Source organism: Grammomys surdaster, unplaced genomic scaffold (assembly GCF_004785775.1).
Source record: "Grammomys surdaster isolate TR1022 unplaced genomic scaffold, NIH_TR_1.0 125947, whole genome shotgun sequence".
Lineage (NCBI taxonomy): Eukaryota > Metazoa > Chordata > Mammalia > Rodentia > Muridae > Grammomys > Grammomys surdaster.
In genome coordinates this window covers 4,509,726-4,531,896 of record NW_021620769.1, presented here as the reverse complement: position 1 = coordinate 4,531,896, position 22,171 = coordinate 4,509,726, and the positions used below count along the sequence as shown (strand labels likewise).

The window sequence follows — 22,171 nt, the reverse complement described above, 5'->3', positions numbered from 1 at the left end:
TTCGGTCATTCTGACAAGAATGCTTTCCTTATCTGTCATGGAATATGCATTATCAAAAGCAATGCATTTCTGTTTAAGGTTGGTAAGGCTTTGTGTAGAATCTTACCTGTCCTTGGCTTGCCAGCCTGTTAATTTAATAACTCTGTCTGAGGGTCCATTTTCAGGTCCAAGCCATGTACTTTGGCTGCCAACATGTTGATGTTGTTAAAGACAAGCTTTAACACAATTAGCAGGAATAAAAGTATTCCCAGGACAAAAAAGGCTAGCATGATCAAGCTACATATGCCATATTTGAAGCTTGACCAAAATAGAAATACTGACCTCAGGCCATGGGTAATTTTATCAGCAGTATCTACTGCATCAATACTCAGTAGAGCAGCATTCTTTAAATTTGTAAGCTCACTATGCCAAGTTAAAACATCCAGAGAGGTGTTAGAATTATGCCAAATACCCTGCAAGTATCTTTAAACTTTTTCCTAATTATAATGACTACCACTGTAAATTTTAGAACTAACATGAATCCAGTGGTATTTGGCATGACACTTAAGTTAGCTCCTTTCTCTTAAACTCTGCACCTCCTTCCAATAATTTGAATAGGCTAAAGAGCATCAATACATTGTTCGAAATGCCTATCTAAATCTTCTTGTATATTCAACACATTAGTAACATTTTTTGCTAAATGATTAACAAAAGTAGCTGTCTTAACTTCTTGTGTCAAAGCAATTGCAGAAGCAGTGGTGCTAGCAATTAATGTAATTAAAGCTGTTATGCCAGCAATAATCAAGCCCGCTACCCTCTTGCTTCTGCTTAAAGCCTGACTCACTTCTTCCAATAATTGCAAGCTGTTTTTCAGAAGACCAAGGTTCTGTGATACTCAGGGCAATAAATCAAAAGCTGGCTGATAGACCTCCGTAACTGACATGTCAGATTTCAATACACTAACACTATTAGAAAATATACAATCAATGCAACTTACATTAAATAATGTAGAAGAAACAAAAGCAACTTTAACTTGACAATTGAAAGAGCCCTAACACATGTACTAAAATTTGTTTGAAATCCAGATCCTGCCCCAACTTTATCTCTTGCTAACATACATCAGTGTATCTCATCTGTTGCTCTGGCAGTCACAATGGTCCTTCAGCATCCTGCAGAAAAAAACACAAACATGCCCTCTTCCCCATATTAAATACCTGATCGGGATCATGCCATATGCCAGTGAGTGGATCCTTCCCTCATACCTATGCCTAAGTATGCCTAGTTGTAGAGTGTCATAGACACTCAGCAGAAAGTTCCTTGGCTTCCAAATTAAAAAAAAAAGAAGAAAAGAAAAAGAACATGATTTGTGGTATACGGGGATATACCTCCCTCTTTTTTATTTTATGAAGATATTGTTTTAAAGTTCCATAGACCCTTTCCACAGTCTCTTGTCCTTGACAATTATAAGGAATCCCAATAATATGGGTAATATTAAACTGCTGCCAAAATGTCTCAAATGCTTGACTGCTATAGCTAGTTCCATTATCTGTTTTTTTCTTTTTTTATATATTATTGGATACTTTATTTATCTACATTTCAGATGTTAGTCCCTTTACCCATTCCCCCACACCCAGAAACCCCTCATTCCAACATCCCTCCTCCTATTTCTATGAGAGTGTGCCACACCTATCCACCCACTCTCACTTCCCTGCCTTCGAGTTCCCCCTCACTGGGGCATCCACCCTTCAAGGGATCAAGGCCTTCCTCTCCCACTGATGCCCTACAAGGCCATCCTCCACTACATGTACAGCTGGAGCCATGGGTCCCTTCATGTGTGTTCCCAGTGTTTCCAGGCTAGCTGTTTAGAACCTGGTAGCTCTGGTTGGTTGGTATTGTTGCTTTCCCTATGGGACCGCAAGCCTCTTCAACTCCTTCAGTCTTCTCGCTAAGTCCTCCATTGGGAACCCTGTGATCAATTCAGTGATTAGCTGCTAGCTCTGCCTCCAATAGGTAAGGCTCTGGTAGAGCCTCTCAGAAGACAGGTATATCAGGCTCCTGTCAGCATACACTTCCTGACATCCTCAATAATGTTTGCATATAGTGATTGCACCTGAGATGGATCCCCAAGGTGGGGCACTTTCGGAATGGTTCCTCCTCCAGTCTCTGCTCCATGCATCGTCTCATATTTGCTTCTGTGAGTATTTTGTTCTTCTAAAAAGGACCGAAGTGCTCACACTTTAGTCTTTCTTCTTCTTGGGCTTCAAGTAGTCTGTAAGTTATATCTTGGATATTGTGAGGTTTTGGGCTAATATCCACTTATCAATGAGTGCATACCACGTGTGTTCTTTTGTGATTGGGTTATCTCACTCAGGATGGTATTTTCTAGTTCCATCCATTTGCCTAAGAATTTCATGAATTCATTGTTTTTAATAGCTGAGTAATACTCCATTGTGTAAATGTGCCACATTTTCTGTATCCGTTCCTCTGTTGAAGGACATCTGGGTTCTTTCCAGCTTCTGGCTATTATAAATAAGGCTGCTACGAACATAGTAGAGCATATGTCCTTGTGATATGTTGGAAAATCTTTTAGGTAAATGCCCAGGAGTAGTATCGCTGGATCCTCAGGTAACACTGTGTCCAATTTTCTGAGGAACAGCCAGACTGATTTCCAGAGTGGTTGTACCAACTTATTATCCCACCAACAATGGAGTAGTGTTCCTCTTTCTCCACATCCTTGCTAGCATCTGCTGTCATCTGAATATTTAATCTTAGCCATTCTGACTGGTGTGAGGTGGAATCTCAGGGTTGTTTTGATTTGAATTTCCCTGATGACTAAAGATGTTGAACATTTCTTTAGGTTCTTTTCGGCCATTCAATATTCCTCAGTTGAAAATTCTTTGTTGAGCTCTCTACTCCATTTTTAATAAGGTTATTTAATTATCTGGAGTCTAATTTCTTCAGTTCTTTTTATATTTTGGATATTAGCCCTCTCTGAGATGGAGGATTGGTAAAGATCTATTCCCAATCTGTTGGTTGCCGTTTTGTCCTATTGACAGTGTCCTTTGTCTTATAGAAGCTTTGCAATTTTAAGCAGTCTCATCTGTCAATTCTTGATCTTCGAGCATAAGCCATTGGTGTCCTGTTCAGGAACTTTTCCCCTGTGCCCATGTGTTCAAGGCTCTTCCCCACTTTCCCTTCTATTAGTTTCAGGGTGTCTGGTTTTATGTGGAGGTCCTTGATGCACTTGGACTAGAGTTTTGTACAAAGAGATAAGAATGGATCGATTTGCATTCTTCTACATGCTGACCTCCAGTTAAACTAGCACTATTTGTTGAAAATGCTGTCTTTTCTCCACTGAATGGTTCTAACTCCTTAGGTGTGTGGGTTCATTTCTGAGTCTTCAATTCTATTCCATTGATCTTCTTGACTACCTTCATACCAATACAAAGCAGTTTTTATCATTATTGCTTTATAGTACATATTGAGGTCAGGGATGATTATTCCTCCAGAAGATCTTTTATTGTAGAAAATAATTTTCACTATCTTGGGTTTTTTTGTTATTCTAAATGAATTTGAGAATTACTTTTTCTAACTCTGTGAAGAATTGAGTTGGAATTTTGATGGAATTTGCATAGAATCTGTAGATTGCTCTTGGCAAGATGGCCTTTTTTTTCTATATTAATCCTGCCAATCCATGAGCATTGAAGATCTTTCCATCTTCTGAGATCTTCTTTGATTTCGTTCTTCAGGGACTTGAAGTTCTTGTCATACAGATCTGTCACTTTCTTGGTTAGATTCACACTAAGGTATTTTGTATTATATGTGATTATTGTGAAGAGTGTCATTTCCCTAATTTGTTTCTTGGCCTGCTTATCCTTTAAATAGAGGAAGGCTACTGATTTGTTTGAGTTAATTTTATATCCAGCCACTTTGCTGAAGTTGTTTATCAGGTTTAGTTCTCTGGTGGAAGCTTTGGGGTCACTTAAGTATACTATCATATTATCTGCAAATAGTGATATTTTGACTTCTTCCTTTCCAATTTGTATCCCTTTGATCCCCTTTTGTTGTCTAATTGATCTGGCTAGGACTTCCAGTACTACATTAATAGCTAGGGAGAGAGTGGACAGCCTTGTCTAATCCCTGATTTTAGTGGGATTGCTTCAGGTTTCTCTCCATTTAGTTTGATGTTGGCTACTGGTTTGCTGTATATATTGTTTTTACTATGTTTAGGTATGGCCCTGGAATTCCTGTTCTTTCCAAAACTTTTACCATAAAGAGGTGTTGATTTTTGTCAAATGATTTCTCAGCGTCCAGTGAAATGATCATGTGGTTTTTTTCTTTGAGTTTGTTTATATAGTGGATTACATTGATGGATTTCCTAATATTGAACCATTTCTTCATTCCTGGGATAAAGCCTACTTGATCATGCTAGATGATTGTTTTGATGTTTTCTTGGATTCAGTTTGCCAGAATTTTATGGAATATTATCGCATTGATATTCATAAGGAAGATTGGTCTGAAGTTCTCTTTCATTGTTGGGTATTTGTGTGGTTTAGGTATGAGCATAATTGTGGCTTCATAGAACAAACTGGTTAGTGTTTCTTCTGTTTCTATTTTTGTGGAATAGTTTATAGAGAATTGGTATTAGATCTTTTTGGAAGGTGGGATAGAATTCTGCACTAAAACCATTTGGTCCTGGGCTTTTTCGGGAGGAGAGACTTTTAATGACTGCTGCTATTTCTTTAGTCATTTTAGGACTATTTAGATGGTTTATCTGATACTGATTTAACTTTGGTAACTGGTATCTGTCTAGGAAATTGTCAATTTTATCCAGATTTTCTAGTTGTTGAGTATAGGCTTTTGTAGTAGGATCTGATGATTTTTTTGAATTTCCTCAGTTTCTGTTGTTATGTCTCCCTTTTTAGTTCTGATTTTTTAAATTTGAATACTATTGCTGTGCCCTCTGGTTAGTCTAGCTAAGGGTTTATCTATCTTGTTGATTTTCTCAAAGCACCAGCTCCTGGTTTTCTTGATTCTTTGTATAGTTTTTTTTGTTTCTACTTGATTGATTTCAGCCCTGAGTTTGATTATTTCCTGCCAACTACTCCTCTTGGGTGCTTCTTTTTGTTATAGAGCTTTCAAGTGTGCTGTCAAAACGCTAGTGAATCTCTCTGCAGTTTCTTTTTGTAGGCACTTAGAGCTATGAATTTTCCTGTTAGCACTGCTTTCATTGTGTCCCACAAGTTTTGGTATGATGTGTCTTCATTTTCATTAAATTTTAAAAAGTCTTTAGTTTATTTCTTTATTTCTTCTCTGACCAAGTTAGTGTTGAGTAGTGAGTTGTTCAGTTTCCATGTGTATGTGGGCTTTCCATTGATTTTATCATCACTGAAGACCAGCCTTATTCCGCGGTGATCTGATAGGATGCATGGGATTATTTCAGTTTTCTTGTATCTGTTGAGGCCTGTTTATGGTCAATTTTATGGTCAATTTTGGAGAAGTTACCATGAGGTGCTGAGAAAAAGGTTTATTCTTTAGTTTTTTGATGAAATGTTCTATAAATATCTGCTAAATCCATTTGGTTCATAACTTCTCTTAGTTTCACTGTGTCTCTGTTTAGTTTCTGTTTCCATGATCTGTCCATTGCTGAGAGTGGGGTGTTGAAGTCTCCCACTCTAATTGTGTGAGACGCAATGTGTGCTTTGAACTTTAGTAAAGTTTCTTTTATGAATGTGGGTGCCCTTGCATTTTATTAATTTGATTGTTGGAGAATTTTTGGGATCACTTGTGTACACTGTTATATCATATGTAAATGCTAGTGCTTTAACTTCTTCCTTTCCAATTTGTATCCCCTTGATTTCCTTTGTTATCTTAGGACTATAGAACTAGGACTTCAAGTTCTATAGTGAAGAGTTGAGGAGAAAGTAGACAGCTTTGTCTTGTCCCTGATTTTAGTGGAATTAATTTAAGTTTCTCTCTATTTAATTTTATTTGGCTATTGCCTTGCTATATATTGCCTTTATTGTGTTTAGGTATCCATCTTGTATCCCTGATCTCTCCATGACTTTTAACCTGAAGGGGTGTTGGATTTTGTCAAAGGCTTTTGGAGCATCTAATGAGATGAAATATGCAGGTTGTTTTCTTTTAGTTTGTTTACATGATAGATTGTGTTCCTAGATTTTCATACATTGAACCAGTCATGCATTCCTGGAATGAAGCCTCCTTGATCATGGTAGATGATGTCTTTGATGTGTCCTTGGATTTGATTTGAAACTATTTGAGTATTTTGCATCAATGTTCATAAAATAAATTGGTTTGAAATTATTTTTGTTGAGTCTTTGTGTGGTTTGAGTATCAGGGTGACTGTGGCCTCATAGAATTAGTTTAGCATTGTTCCTTCTGTTTTTATTTTGTGGAACAATTTTAGGAGTATTTGTATGAGCTCTTTAGAAGTCTTGCAGAATTCTTCTCTAAAACCATCTGCCCCTGGGGTTGTTGTTGTTTGGAGACTTTTAATGACTCCTTCTATTTCCTTATGGGTTATAGGACTATTTAGATAGTTTAACTCATTTTGATTTAACTTTGGTAAGTGGTTTGTGTGTAGGAAAATCATCCATTTCATTTAGATTTTACAGTTTTATGGAGTATAGGCTTTTGAAATAAGCTCTGATGATTCTTTGAATTTCCTCAGTGTTGCTAGTTATGTCTCCCTTTCCATTTCTGATTGTTACTTTGGTTACTGTCTCTCTCCCTTGTAGTTAGTTTGACTAAGGTTGTGTCTATTTTGTTGGTTTTCTCAAAGAACCAGCTCTTGATTTTGCTGCTTCTTTGTATTGTTCTCTTTGTCTCTAATTGATTTATTTCAGTCCTGAGTTTGATTATTTCCTGCTGTCTACTCCTCTTGAGTGTTTTTGTTTCTTTTTCTTCTACAGCTTTCAGGTATACTTTTAAATTGTTATTATGAGATTTCTCCAATTTCTTTTTAAAGGCACTTAGTGCTATAAACTTTCCTCTTAGCACTGCTTTCACTGAGTCCCATAAGTTTAGGCATGTTTTGCCTTAGTTTTCATTGAATTCTAGAAGACTTTAAGTTCTGTATTTTTTTTGCTGACCCAGTGATCATAGAGTTGAGAGTTGTTCAGTTTCCATGATTATGTAGGCTTTCTGTTGTTTCTGCTGTTGTTCAAGTCCAGCTTTAACCCATGATGGTCTGATAGAATACAAGGAATTATTTCAATTTTTGTACCTGTTGAAACTTGCTCTGTAACCAAGTTTATGGTTAATTTTGAAGAAGATTCAATGAGGTGCTAAGAAGAAGGTATATTCTTTTGTATTTGGGTGAAATGTTCTGTAGATATCTGTTAGTTACATTTTGTTCATAACCTTTGTTAATTTCATTATCTGTTTAGTTTCTGTATGATTGACCTGTCCATTCGTAAGAGTGGGTTGTTGAAGTCTTCTACTATTAATGTGTGGGGTTCAAGTGTGATTTGAGTTTTAGTTAAGTTTCTTTTACAAATGTGGGTACCTTTGCATTTGGGGCATAGATGTTCAGAATTGAGACATCATTTTGGTTGATTTTTTTCCTTCGATGAGTATGAAATGTTCTTCCCCATCCCTTTGAATTAATTTTGGTTGAAGGTCTATTTTATTACACATTAGAATGGCTACTCAAGGTTGTTTCTTGTATCTGTTTCCTTGAAATACATTTTTCCAGCTCTTTACTCAGAGGTAATATCTATCTCTGTTACTGAGGCGTGTTTCTTATATACAGCAGAATTATGGATCCCCACTCGGTTGGCCTGTCTTTTTATTTGGAATTGAAACCATTGATGTAGAGAGATATTTATGACCAATGATTGTTAGTTCCTGTTACTTTGATGTTGGTGGTGGTACTATATGTGTGTGTATGCATTTCTCTTCTGGAGTTGGTGATATGGAATTATCCATTCCTTATGTTTTCTTGAGTATAGTTACCCTTCTTGTGTTGTACTCTTTTTTCTATTATTCTCTGTATGGCTGGTTCAGTGGAAAGATATTTTTTAAATTTGGTTTTCTTATGGAATATCTTGGTTTCTCCATCTATGGTGATTGAAAGATTTACTATTAGGCATAGAAGCCTGGACTGGCATGTTTAATCTTTTAGAGGCTATAAGACATCTGCCCAGGCCCTTCTGAGTTTTATAGTCTCTATTGCATGATTCTAACACATTTGTGAAGTAGAAAATTTTGGTAGTGTAATGTGATGCAGATTCACATGGTGTTTTGCTGAGGCAAGACCCACGTCTGGTGGAAACATGATGTTTGGAGACAGTATAATTAGGACTCAATGGACAGTGAAAAGGTGCTTGCGTAGCTAGACTTGCAACGTTTTCTTGGTCTTGCATCTTCAATGATCTTTACTTTGTTGAGAGAGGCATGGCAGAGAATTCTCCTGGCATCCTACTTCTGTTGATTTGGTGGAGGCCTGGTTATTTCTGCTGGATCATGCTACCTCTGCTGATTTGTGTTTTGTATCCTGACACTACTGGTATCCGGATAGCAGAGATTGGAACCCTTCCTCTCCTCCTCCCCCCGCAAAAAACTACTTCTAAACAGATCCACATCCCCTTGTCGTACTTTCCACCCTATTTTTAGATGGTGAGCTAGAAGAGGGGTCAAAGTATTGGAGAACACATCTTAAAGTAGGTTTTGGAAAAATCCAAGCTTACAGGTCTGCCTTTATATATTAGAGTGCCTTTATCACTTGCTGCTTTTAATATTCATTTTTTTGTTCTGTGTATTTAGTGTTTTGATTATTATGTGGCAGGAAGATTTCCTTTTTTGATCTACTTTATTTAGTGTTCTATAAGCTTCTTGCATGTTTATTGGCATTTTTTTCCTATAGGTTAAGGGAAATTTTCTTCTATGATTTGGTTGAAAATATTTTTTGAGTTGTGAGCCTCTTCTTCTGTTCCTATTATTCTTAAGTTTGGTCTTCTCATAGTGTCCCACATTTCCTGGATGTTTTGTGTTAAAAGCTTTTTAGCTTTAGCATTTCCTTTGACAGGTGTACCAATTTTTTGTGTGGTATATTCTAAACCTGAGACTTTTTCTTCTATCTCTTGTACTCTGTTGGTGATGCTTGTGTCTGTGGTTCCTGTTCTCTTTCCTAGGTATTTGAAGCCCGAGGATTGCCTCAGATTGTGTTTTCTTTATTGCTTCCGTTTTCATTTTCAGGTCTTGAAGAATTTTATTCATTTCTTTGATGTGTTTGATTGTATTTTCCTGTATTTCTTTAACAGATTTATTTATTTATTTATTTATTTATTAATTATTCTTAAGTCTTCTTTTACAGTCCAGTCATTAGCTCCCTCCTGGTTCCCTCCCTGACTGTTCCAAATTCCATTCCTCCTCCCCCCCGTCTCCAAGAGTATGTTTTCCCCCACCACCAGACCTTTCTACTCCCTGGAGCCTCAAATCTCTCAAAGGTTAGGTGCATCATCTCTCACTGAGGCTAGGTCAGGTAGTTCTCTTTTGTATATGTGTTGGGGGCCTCGTATCAGCTAGTGTATGTTGCTTGGTTGGTGGCTGAGTATTTGAGAGATCACAGGGGTCCAGGTTAGTTGAGACTGATGGTCTTTCCATGGGATTGCCCTCTTCCTCAGCTTCTTCCAGCTTTTCCCTACTTCAACCACAGTGGTCCTCAGCTTCTGTCCATTGGTTGGGTGTAAGTACCTGCATCTGACTTTTTCAGCTGCTTGTTTTCAGAAGGGAGCTATGTAGGTTCCTATCTGTAAGCACACCATAGCATCAGTAATAGTTTATTTCCTCTTTAAAGTTAATAAAATTAGATTTAAGGCCATTTTCTTGAAATTCTAGAATATTTCTAGAATATACAGGGCTTGTGGCAATGGGATAGCTGGGTTCTAGTGGTGCCATATTGCCCTGCCTTTTGTTGATTGTTTTCCTATAGTTTCTTTAGTCATCTGGTTGTTCCTAGTGTTGGCAGGCCTGATATTCCCTGATAGGAGTAGGCCTGTGTGGCTTCAGGTAGAGCTGGTAGTCTCCAGCACCAGCAGGCCTTCAGTGTTGCAGCTAAAGATGATTGTTCCTGGTGATGGCAGGCCTCCAAGGATGCAGGTATAGCTGTTGGTCCCTAAGGCAGCAGACAGGCCCCAGGGATGTAGGTGGAGTTGTGGCCCTGGAAATGGAGTGCAGAGGGGTCAGGGAAGAGCTTGTTCTTGTTGGGTTTGCCCAGCTTGGCAGGCAGGCAGGCAGGCAGGCAGGCAGGGAGGCAGGAGCTTGGATGTAGAGGTCTCACTTGGTGGTTGGGGATGGCTGCAGGTGTTTGGGGTTGTACTTAGAACTGTGGAACCATAGATGGAGCACAAAGGGGTTAGGACAGGCTTTATGACTGTCAGGCTTGCTGGTGACCCAGAAGGTAGGTATGATTCATAATTTCAAGTGCAACCATAGTCTCATAAGGTTAAAATGACTGTCTGATTTGTCTTTGATATGTTCCAGGTTTCTCTTGTGTTTATAAGTCCTGAATATGTTCAAAGGCACCAACCTCTATATGAAAAAAACAACAAAAATCAAAACAAACAAACAAATCTACATTCAGTCATGAAGTGGAAGCTTAAGGGTTCTTTGGAAAGTCAGTTGTGTTGGATGATGTTTTGCTGGGGCAAACACATGAAGGAGTGGTTCATTGAAGCAGATACAAGTGAAAGGATGTTCTGCTAAAGCAAGCACATGATGAAGGATTCTTCCCTACCAACTTGCACGTATCAGCCCGCCTTACATTTCATAGTTGAGCTCCATTTTTCCGGACTCCAAAATACTTCTGGTGGTGTGCTGCAGCTTCTTGCCACTTCCTCAGACTTGTACCGATTGGCAGAGTGATGTCAGATCAGACAGACTCACATGGAATTTTGCTAAGACTCACATGCTGAGGCAAAACATGTGGTAAAGCAAGAGCTGTGGAGGACATGTGGTGTTTGGAGGGTATATAAATAGGACTAAACAGACAGAGGCTTGGCTGGGCTTGCCTGTAGAGCTAGCTGTGCAATGCTTGTTGGTCTTGAGTCTTTGCTGATCTTCACTTTTCAGAGATCTTGCATAGCTAAGAACTTTTTCCTAGTGTTTCTGTTGGTCCTCGTCCCTCCTTTTGACTCATGCCAATTTAGCAGAGGCCTGGCTATTCCTGCTAGGTCCTGCCACCTCTTCTGCTGTCCCGACACTACTGAACTGGACTGCAAGTATATCCATGAAGTGGATTGAGCTGCTGACTTGAGAACTGGACTGATGATTTCCTGACAATTGCAGGTGAGATTTGCTCCAAAGAACCATTTTTCCCCACTACCTCTCATGGGTAGTGGGTTAGAATGGAAGTTAAGGCATTTAAGAACCATCATCAAAAGTAAGCATTGAAAAAAATTACAGTTACAGGGTCAGCAGGTCTCAGCTTGGGTGTATGTACGGGGTTGAGGCAGTGTCAAATTCACTATGTGCTCAGGCTGGCCTGGAACTCTCTCTGTAGTGCAGATAGCCTTGAACACACTATGTAGTCCAGGATGGTGACACACTCCTGCATGCTGAAACTTTGCTATGCACCACCATGCTTGGTTGGTCAAAGGTTCTTCTCCTGGTTATAGCCATTGCTGTTCTCCCCATACTTAGTGGTGTCTCAGTAAAATCCAAGGTGTTTGCAGCTCATTTTATATATATATATATATATATATATATATATATTTGTATGAATATTTTGACTTTATGTATGTTTGTTTGTCATGTGTGTGCCTAGTCACCATGGAGGTCAGAAGAGGGCATCAGATCCTCTGGAACTGGAGTTACAGGTGACTGTGAGACACTGTGAGTGCTAGGAATCAAACCCATCAGGTCCTCTGCAAGAGCAACCACTATTCTAAACTACAGAGCTATCTCCCCAGCCCCAACAGCTCATTTTGAAGGGACTTGTGTTCAAACACTTTCATAATTAGCTTCAAAACTCAGTGTCCATTTGAAGAAAATAATACAAACAATTTGAAGCAGAAATCTTAAAATTTCATTGCTGCAGGATCACCAAGAGTTATCAGCAATGTGGGTGTACTAACTGGGCATTATACTACTTCACAGACTTCTGTATCAGATAGAACCCTGTCTCCTGTCCTATCCTACTCCGCTGAGTATCTGAAGTTGCCTCTTATCATCTCAACCTTGGAAGCTCAACCAGCTTTCCAAAGGTAATAATGTCCTTTAATGAGTTTTAACATTATCAGGAACAGAAAAAGCCCTGAGCTAGTATTTCAAACAGTCTGACAGATACCAGATATGAGCATGCTTCCTCCCACCCCACCTTTGTGAGTATGCAGCAATAGACCAGGCACATTGGCTCATAGTGTGGGAGCAACAGGGCTGTACAGGTTTGTTCATTGATAGGCCAACTATTCTATTTTCAGAGAGGATTCTTGCACAAGAAGTTATTTCCTGTAGCAAGTAGGTTTAAAGAATCATCACTCTCAAAGTTCTGTGTTCTTCATAATGAAAAACTCAGCATGAGTAGTGGGTAGGGCTCAGGCAGTCCCACCCAAAACTGAGATTTAAAGCCAATTGTTGGTTGCTGGAAAAGGGATGTAAATTTTCCTAAGGGAAGGTAGCCCTGGCAGGCTGCCCCTGTGCTAGTGGATGGCTCTATACCCACACATGTCTTGGTGGAACAAATTCAACTCAATAGATTAAAAAAATGTTTGCCTTTGGTTTAGAGAGAGAAGTAGATGGGATGTTAAAGGAATTAGACGGAAGGGATTAAGGGGAGGATTTGATCAAGATCACATTGTATATAAATTGTATGACATTCTTAAACATTAAAAAATATTCACACAATATGAAAAACAACATAGAGAAAAGTGTCTTGAAGTCCATACACATGTATACCTACTACTAAGTCTTAGGTATTAGTAAGACAAGTAAATTCTCTCGATTGCATTCTATCAATTCCAAAACTCAGCAAGTGTTACCCATACCTTACTGTCAAGACACAGGATGAGAATATATATAGATATTCTAAACAAATGTCTAGCATATTCCAAGTGCTCAATAAACATTTTCTATTAACATAACACATTTTGGCATGAGTTGAGTCAGAAACACACACACACACACACACACACCAAATATATCACTATGCTAAATTAGGACAATTGGGCTTAAACATTCTAGGAACAACTCAAATAGCTCATTGTCATTTTTGAGGTTTTCTCTTTTGTTTACTCCAGTATAAATAACATTTTAAAAAGAAATAGATATGAACTTTTGTTTATTGTACATAACTATAATCCCTAAACAGATTTCTTTTAAATCTAAGAGTTTGGTCTGAGAAAGCTCTTAGATTAGAGTGTGGTCCGAGGAAACTATGAACCATACTCGTAACATATTATCTTTCTGTAAACCATTTTTAAATTCATTTTTATTTTTTGAAATTGTCTCCTCCAACTACCTCCAAACTTGTGGCAATCCTCTCATATTTGCCACCTACGTTCTAGATTTAAAGCTCTACAAAATCCATTTTATCAAACCAGTTAATTTCTGACATCAGATTGTACTTAATAAAATTATATTTAACACAACATTTTGATTTTGCTAACATATAAAGGCTAAAGAACAAAACCTTTTTTTGAGTCTCGCATATTTTCCCCAATTATTGCAGTTTCTCATGCTTTTTTCCCTATGTCTATCAATTTTTCTTTCATCTCTGTGAGTGAAGCCACTCTCTGAAACTGTGGTGTTAGTCTCTTCTGTGCCAAAAGCACATCACCGGCCGGGATACAGGAGGAAGAGAGAGTCAGGGAGTCAAAAACTGAAATGTTACAGACACATATCCAGGAGTGAAAGAAAACCGTACAAGCTTGCCTCAGTCTTATCAGTGGGTGGAGCGCCTGGAATTGTGCCCTGCTTCAGTAAGTGGTTTAAATATTAACCTCAAAACCTTACATCATCACAGCTGTGTGAACTTCAGCTCTGACTGAAGATTAGTAATCAGGTTCTCCTGCCTCTGTGGCTGAGCAGTGGCAACTGACTACAAGATCCCACCACTAACTGAGGAGCTATTGGGATTTGGTGACTGCTGGGAGAGAAAGTCGGTGCTGGGATTCGTTTCCAGAGCAGACCCCGATCTCAAGTCTAACTGGGCAATGCAAACTGGATTTGATGGGGAATGAAGAGATTTTTTGGGTGTGTCTGATCTGTTTGTCTCTAACAGGACTTTGCTCTGTCTCTCTTGGACAGGAGGAGTTGAAGGGATGGAGATGTTCAATGGAGATGTTCAGAATATACTCACGGTGTAAAATTCTCATATAGTCAATAAAAATTATTACAATAAATGGTTTATAGGGCTTGAGGAATGATATTGAGGTTGAATGAGAGAGAGAGGGAGAGAAGAGAGAGGAGACACACACACACACACACACACACACACACAGAGAGAGAGAGAGAGAGAGAGAGAGAGAGAGAGAGAGAGAGAGAGATTGATTCACAGAGCTGTAATTACCAAATACTTGTATCCTGAGTTGGTGACTGCTGAACAGTTCTTATGCAGACTTGGGCTCCTTTCTTGATTTAAGAGAATTTCTATCAGTTTCTTCAGCTTTTATTAATTTATAACATTGTTTATTCTGTCTTATATATCCAAAATGCTTTTTGGCACTCCGTAAGGAATTTTTTATAGTTGTGTGACTATTATAAGTTAGTCATCGACTTCACTGTTCCTAGCGCTCATAGGAACGTCCGTCTTTTCACTTCCGTCTTGTTTACAACAGTCACCTGCCGAGTTTTCATCCCATCAGGATACTTTTGCACTTGGATGGGAGGGGTGTATAAAGCCAGGACGATTACAATGGAATTTGGCTAAGACAAGGCACTAGAAGGGAAAGTGTTTCTTGATAGATTGCTTTCTGTGACTCTATCTCATGCCCCTTACCACTGGCTGATTTCTTGTGTGCCTACTTTCTCCTTACCTCAACCTCAACCAGATGTAATGTCAATTTAAAAAAAAAATGGATTTGGTGTGTGGGAAAGCATAATAATCGCTCACTGCTCCTGTGTTGCTGATTTTTGCTTCTGTGTTGGACTTTGATGGAGCTGAGGGGAGCGAGAAACGAGCATAGAGCTTGAGGCTCTGATTCGTCTTGGGAGGTTTCAGTTTTCCCGCGGTGCATAGGTTCTTTGCTGTTTTCTTAGGGCATCCTGCTTTGCTATCGTTACCTTTCAGTTTCCTGTACTAAAGAGTGTCCATTCATTTTTCACAGTTTCAGAGAACATTTTCCTAGCCACACCGGAGCACTGGAGCGCTGTCCTGTCGTGAGGTTACACTGTTTACCATTCGCTGAAGCCATGGACCCTAGGAACTATATTGATCAGGTATTTCCTGAAAAATACCTCTTGAAAAGAAAGAGTCTGGACTTTCGCAGGACCTTGCTGCCAAGTTAATATTCTTTGAGGTCATTGAGACTATGTACCCAGTCCTCAATCGGCTGTGTACTCAGCCTGTTTAAATTTAACCGGACTTTAAAAGAACAGTGTGACTAACTTTACTATGCTTTGGATCTCCCGTGTAATCAGCTTTATAACCTAAGATAAATTCATAGCATAGATTTGATCTTAAGTTCATGCCCCTGACTCAGAACAGTGTGTGTGTGTGTGTGTGTGTGTGTGTGTGTACATGTGTGTTTATTGTGGCAATCATTTGCTGAAAGCAGCCAATAGATTGAAAGCAACATTAAACAAAATAAATATCCCATAAATGTTGTGAGCAATGTGTGGATACAGTTTGATAGTGTCTGCATGTGGTTTAGAGAGTGGAATGCTACACCAGCTGGGATCAGTAAAGTCACTCCTTCACTCATAAAACCTTGTTAAAAATCATTATAGCAAGCATACTTCATCCTTCCTGTATCATGGCTCCTGTGCTGTCCAAGAGGAACAGAGCAAAGCCCTTTTAGGGACAGATAGATCAGACACACCCAACAGCCAGGCTGGTACCTACTGATGACAGACAGATGGCATGTGAGGAGACATGAGTTCTGTGATTCTTTCTGAAAGAATATTAAAGATGCTTGGGCAGGGTATCATGGAGTTTCTGTGATCTGGACAATGTTAGATTGTACTATGTAGATACATAATACATGTTATATATGTTACATACCTTCATCTGTGTGTCAAATGATTCACAATTTTGAAAGCGGGTGAAACTTATCTAATGATCTTGGCATAAAAATATTTTGGCATAAAAATATTGCATTATAGTTACACAAGCCAAAAAAGATTTAGTTATAAGATAATCTCAGTTGGATCATAAAGTTGCTTCATAACAAATCCTTCTGAAGTTAAGAATCTTATTGAAAAGTGCTTATTTCTTTCATATAAAGAATATTATTTTTCTAATTCACAGCTAGAAGAGCACCTAAGGTTAAAGTACCAGAATTGTTCTTAATATAAACAATATGCTAGGCACCAACACATCTTAAATTATTCTGAAATAATTCAATAGCCATTAGGATAGTGTTAACAAATATGACCTATGCAGATAAATATCCATTGAGTAAGAAAATTTTCATTCAGATACTTATACTGTTTCACAATTCTGAACATTGGCACTGTGTAGATTTATGGGGCTCTCAGTAGTATCTAGGTAATAATTTTCAAATTCTTTTGAGATTTTATTTATTTCCTATATAATAGTGTTTGCCTGAGTATATGTTTATATATGTGCAGTGCCCACAGAGGCCAGAAGAGGGTATTAGGGTATTAGGTTCCCTAGAAGTGAAGTTACAGTTGTGACCTACCATGTGGATACTGGGAATTGAACCTTGGCCCTCTGGAAGATCAGCAGTGTTCCGATCTACTGAGCCATCTCTCTAAACCCTATAGGTAACAAATTTAAAAATTCACAGTGCTATAACACTTGGTTAACAACTATCACTACCCCAAAATCAACCAGGTACGTACATGCCAAAATATATACCTATAAAGATGATTGCTATTATGCCAAGTACAAAATATCACAAAGTATGGTATTTTAAAATATCCAATAAAATAATAACAATGTTTATCAAAACATTGTACTACATACTCATCAAGCATGGATTTTGAAAAATATTGTTTGATATGGGAGTGGAATGTTAATGCTTACTGAAAAAGATATTTATTATTCTAAAATATCTAAAAGATATTTTTTATTCTAAAGTAAGATTTCATAGTAAAATCTAAAAGTATCTTTAAAATATGGTATTCACAAAGAACACTTTTAATTTTTCACTTAATATTTATCACCTTTCAGTGCTAAGATTATGACATAATTCTATGTCTTTGTGTATTAATTCAAATAAAGAGGTGGGTAGAGAAAGATGAAAAAAGAAATGGAAGAAGCAGAGGAGGGGAGTCTCTGAACTTATATCACTATGAAATGAAGAAATGTACAAAACTGAACTAGCTTGAGAAAAATAATTACAGTGCCTAACCAAACGTAGCCAAGCAAGGACTCATCAGGAAGAGAGATGAGCATGAACTGAAGCTAGCATGCAAAGTCTCCTTGAAAAGGAGATCTCTCAGTAAGAGAGAAGGATTGGCTTAATGTGTCAGAGTAGAATGAGAAAAGTACTCACTAGGTTTATGTCTCGCAAGAGTCCATTCTCTGCCTGAAGTCTCAGGAAGCATGTAGCAAAACTATGAGCTCATAGGAATAATTTCAATTATAGGAGATAAAACCAAATAAAACCTAGTAGTCTGGCTAATAAGAAAATCTGAAGTAGCTGCCAAGAGGTTATTTGTGAAAGATCATCTTGTCTTCTGGACATGACATGGTGATTGCACTCATGAACTCAGACCAGCTGTGCTGCCTGCACAAGACCTACATGAGATCCAGCCAGCCAAAGTTTCCACGTACGTGGGAAATCACTTCCGTTATGGTGGATGGAACTGTTGGTAGTCATAGCTGCTGGGAGAGGAAAAGCCACTGGCGGCCTTCTAGGTACAACAGATGGCCCCTATATTCATCTGCTTATAGACAGGACTTGTTGGATTTAGTGGGTCACAAAAATAAAAAAGGCATGAAGTTGGGAAGGGAAGGGGTTGAGTGGCACAGGGGGGATGGGAGGAGGGGAAAGGTCTATTTTATCATATGCATGTGTGAAATTCTTAAAGACTAGAAAGTGGTTAAATTAAAAGTACATCTAAAAAATATTTCACTGAAAAGAAGAATCACTGTCCTCACTGTACTTGACAATAAAGTTAAGGGAAATTGTAGATACAAAACTATCTTCAAGAATAATGGGAGAAATGTTATCAGATTTTATGGACAATTCTTTAGAAGTTCATCTGTGCCAGCACTGAGCATATAAAAATTGGTATTTAATACTTTTCATTTTAAGTCAAAATGTTACCTTATCATCATTGTCTTTCTGTATTAATTCAAAAAAAGCTACCAAAAATCTGTAATTGAAGAATATTTGGATAATTTGTGGAACATATGGACATGATTTTTGGCTTTACATCAAAAATTGTAGTTTGAATTCATACAAGATCCAGTAATATGGTGATGAGCTGAATGAGCTCTGGGTATCCAGAAGAGAAATGGTTCACAGTTTCTTTTGAAGTAATGTCACAAAATTATTTTAGCTGAGTACTTTGTCTGTGATTGTTAACTAGCACTGCCTCCAAGAAAGTATATGAAAATCTGTGTATTTTAATGAAACATTAAGGAGAATTTGGAAATAGTTCTTTATGCTATTTCATACACATCTTTAGTAAATTCATCCAAGAATTCAACAAAAATGATAGAATCTAATCATAAGGATATATTATACTCTTGTGAAGAAATTTAAAATAAATAAAAAGACCATGGGGCAAGGTCTTGTAAAGAAAGGATTATGGAGTCTTTCCTAGACCTTCATAGACAAAGTTAGCAATCAGAAAAGGGTAAAAAAATGCTATGATAATGTTGGCTGGGGTCTGTCAAAAGCCTATTTCTATTGTTCAGATCTTCACAAACATGCTTAGTTATAAGTACAAAGGATGGCATATTTGAGAAGGGAGACCCATGTAAAGAGATGCAAACAAACAAACAACAAAAAACAGCAAGGCTGTTGTTATGACTGGTTTACACAAGTTTAAATATTTATCTATGGATGGAGGTGTCTTCAAATATAAAGCATACATTCTACTGGCACTTTCTAAAAAAATATCTTTACTATGTTTGAACAGAAAAGCCAACTTTGTGAATGTAAGATTTCTTTTTTATGCTCAGTAATCTCATTTCTAATTCATGCTACAAACACAATAAAAATGTCAGCCCTGTACTGTGAAAGCCAGTTTTCAGAGAAATGACCACTTAGTGTTTGTGTGAGGTTCTCTTTCAATGTACCAACAGTACAGGTTTTAATGTGTTTGTTTTGTTTTTCTTGGAAAGTATCACATTTTCTGTGTGCTTTTGATAAAAACACAAATACTATATCATCCACCTCCAATTTTACTTGCTGTTTCAACTGCTGCAGAAGGGTTCTTGTTAATGTATTAATCGACAAACAAATTTTACAGCAAAGCAATGCTATTTTCCTCTTTTATTCTAACATTACTTAATATCTATTTTTATTAAGATAAATTAAGCAATTTGTTTTAGTTATCATTGGTAGTGGCTTCTGGTAACAGAGCTTCCCTACGCAGCACACACTGGCCTGAAACTTAAAATCTCTTAGACTTAAACTTGTAGGTGCTGAAATCACGAGCATGCACCATCATGCTTACATTTTATCTTTAATTGATGCATGGCAATTATGCATATCAATGATACATTGTATTGATTATTTTCTCTTGATGTGATAAAATACCATGACCAGAAGCAGTGAAGGAGAAAGGGTTCTCTTTAGCTTCTGGTTCCTGAAGCATGACATCCACCATTGTGTAGAAGGCATGGCAGATTGCAGGAGCTAGAAGTTAGCTGATCACATTTCATCTATCCACCAGAGACGGGGAATTAGGGAGGGTAGTGGGAAGTCTATAAAGTCCTTGGAGCTCACCTACTGAGGTACTTTCCCCAGTAAGACTCTACCTCCTGTAAGTTCTGTAACCTCCCAAAACATGGCCCCCAAGTAGAGACCAAGTGTTTAAATATGTAAGCCCATGGGACACTTCTTAGCCAAACCATCACAAGTGTACCATGGGATGAGCAATACATAAATTATGTTTAAATTAAATTAAGTACATCAATTTCCTCAAACTACTATCACCTCTTCATGGCAAAACATTTGAAGTCATCTATTTTAGTTTTTCAACACACAAACATGCTATGTTGTTATAACCTATAGCCATCCTCTTATATCAGCTATCAGAAAGTCCTTCCCTCTGTCAGACGTTCTCTTGCAGCTTAGAACAGATCACACCAGACCAAACAGTTCCAAGTTGGGGGGGGGCTATTCAGGAGATAGGGCAAAGGTGGGGGGGAGAGAAATAGAATAAGAAGATGGAGGAAGAGAGAAAGAAGAGAGAAGTAGAGGCCGGTCATGACCACGTAGAGAGAGGGGGAAAGGAAGGGGAGGGGCAAGGGGACAGAGAGAAGCTAGAGGCAAGAGATCAAGAGATCAAGAGAGAGAGGAGGGGGCAAGCAGCCCCTTTTATAGAGGGCCAGGCCTACCTGGCTGTTGCTAGGTAACTGTGGGGAGGAGCATAACTGTCTGTTGCCAGGTAACTGTGGAGGTAGAGTTTAGACAGAATACTAACATTCTCCCATTTTGGTTTAATTAAAAAAGAAAAATTAGAAAGAGGTGACAGCAAAGCAGGAATAGGGTTGTCATGATATTTGGCTACTTTCTGCTGGCATTGGGGGTGACATGTCTCTAGGGGGAACCTAGAAGAATGGGTATGGAGGATGTTTGTCCGGTCTTAGGAGAGTTGGCTGTTTCCTGCTGTCCAGGGTCTATGGAGCCATTTGAGGATAGATTAGAAGGAACAGATTCAGTAGAAGCAGCTGTGTCTGTGACAGGAGATGGAGCATTGGAGGTTGCTTCTCTCGAGCTGTTTTGGATGTGTCCGGACTTGACAAGATGTAGGGAATAAGATTAAGTACATTTGGGAGAAAGTAAATTTTTTCTAAGATGTACATTTGAAACCCAGAGGGACTCCACCCTTTGTAATAGGTAGTAAGTGGGAACTTTAGGCAGATGTACTTATCTGGATGGCGTCTATATGGTCCATGAGAGGTAGATCTGAGTGGGTTTCCTGTAGCTTATGAGTTTACAAAAGAGATAACAGCATGAGTTAACAACATGAGCAGTCTTTAAGATGAAACCTTTGCTGGATCGTATAGTGGAATGTTTTATTAGAGTTAGGCAAGTTTATAGGAACTTAGATAATATTAGGACAGTGGCATAGTAAGAGGAAATATGAAGCATTTCATTGATGGCAACTGAGTTTAGGTAATGAAGTAACAGATAATCTGTGAAAGCTTAGCTGTCAACGTAGTCAGAAGTCTGAGAAAGAGTAAACAATAATCTATCAGTTATATATTATTTTAAAACATGACAGACTCCACTAGCCAACAGTTCCTGTGGTCTCCACAGTCTCTTGGATGAAGTCAGTTTGGTTTCCAAGCGCAGAAGATGCAGGGATTTTCTCTGTGGAATGGATACGCGTGACACAAGAAATGGCTGACCTTGGTTTAGCCGTCATTTGACTCAGAGCATCCAGTTTAGCCCATTTCATTTGTTAGTGACTGCATCATCGTGTACAATCCAGGCTCTATCTTCTTAAGTAACTTTGGCAGGTTGTGTAGGTAGAGAAAAGCACATGTTTGTATTAGCAAAGAAACATTTGGCTAGGACCAGAATAAGAAAGCTGGCAACAGTGGTATACAATCGTATGCCTGGCGGTTTGGGGCTGTGGGCCACAGGGCACAACAGGAGTTGTGCTATGGGCCCCCATCTGAGGGCATAAGTGCTGCAGGTCAGGTCTGTGGCTGCGGCAGGGCGGGACTTCCTACTAGCAGCCGGAAGTCATTGCCCAGTGCCTCTGGAGTCTACTAGAGTCTGCAGTGGGCAATGTGTCCCATATCACAGCAACATTCATATTAGTTGTGTTGGAAGGCACTGCTAGCACTCACTTTACAGGTCCCGGGCAGAGAGAGAGAGAGAGAGAGAGAGAGAGAGAGAGAGAGAGAGAGAGA

The 22,171-nt window shown here is 38.5% G+C and overlaps 1 protein-coding gene and 1 pseudogene across 1 annotated transcript in view; one reads left to right on the top strand and one right to left on the bottom strand.

Annotated features, from left to right (window-relative positions):
* The window catches only part of LOC114609180, a 71,947-nt pseudogene that overhangs the window by 40,546 nt on the left and 9,230 nt on the right, over window positions 1-22,171 (bottom strand).
* The window catches only part of Il15 (interleukin 15), a 78,981-nt gene continuing 70,838 nt past the window's right edge, over window positions 14,029-22,171 (top strand). Inside the window, exons 1-2 of the mRNA XM_028753437.1 lie at window positions 14,029-14,193; window positions 15,267-15,378. The gene's annotated coding sequence lies outside the window, so the exon portion shown is untranslated. The remainder of the gene's footprint in view (window positions 14,194-15,266; window positions 15,379-22,171) is intronic.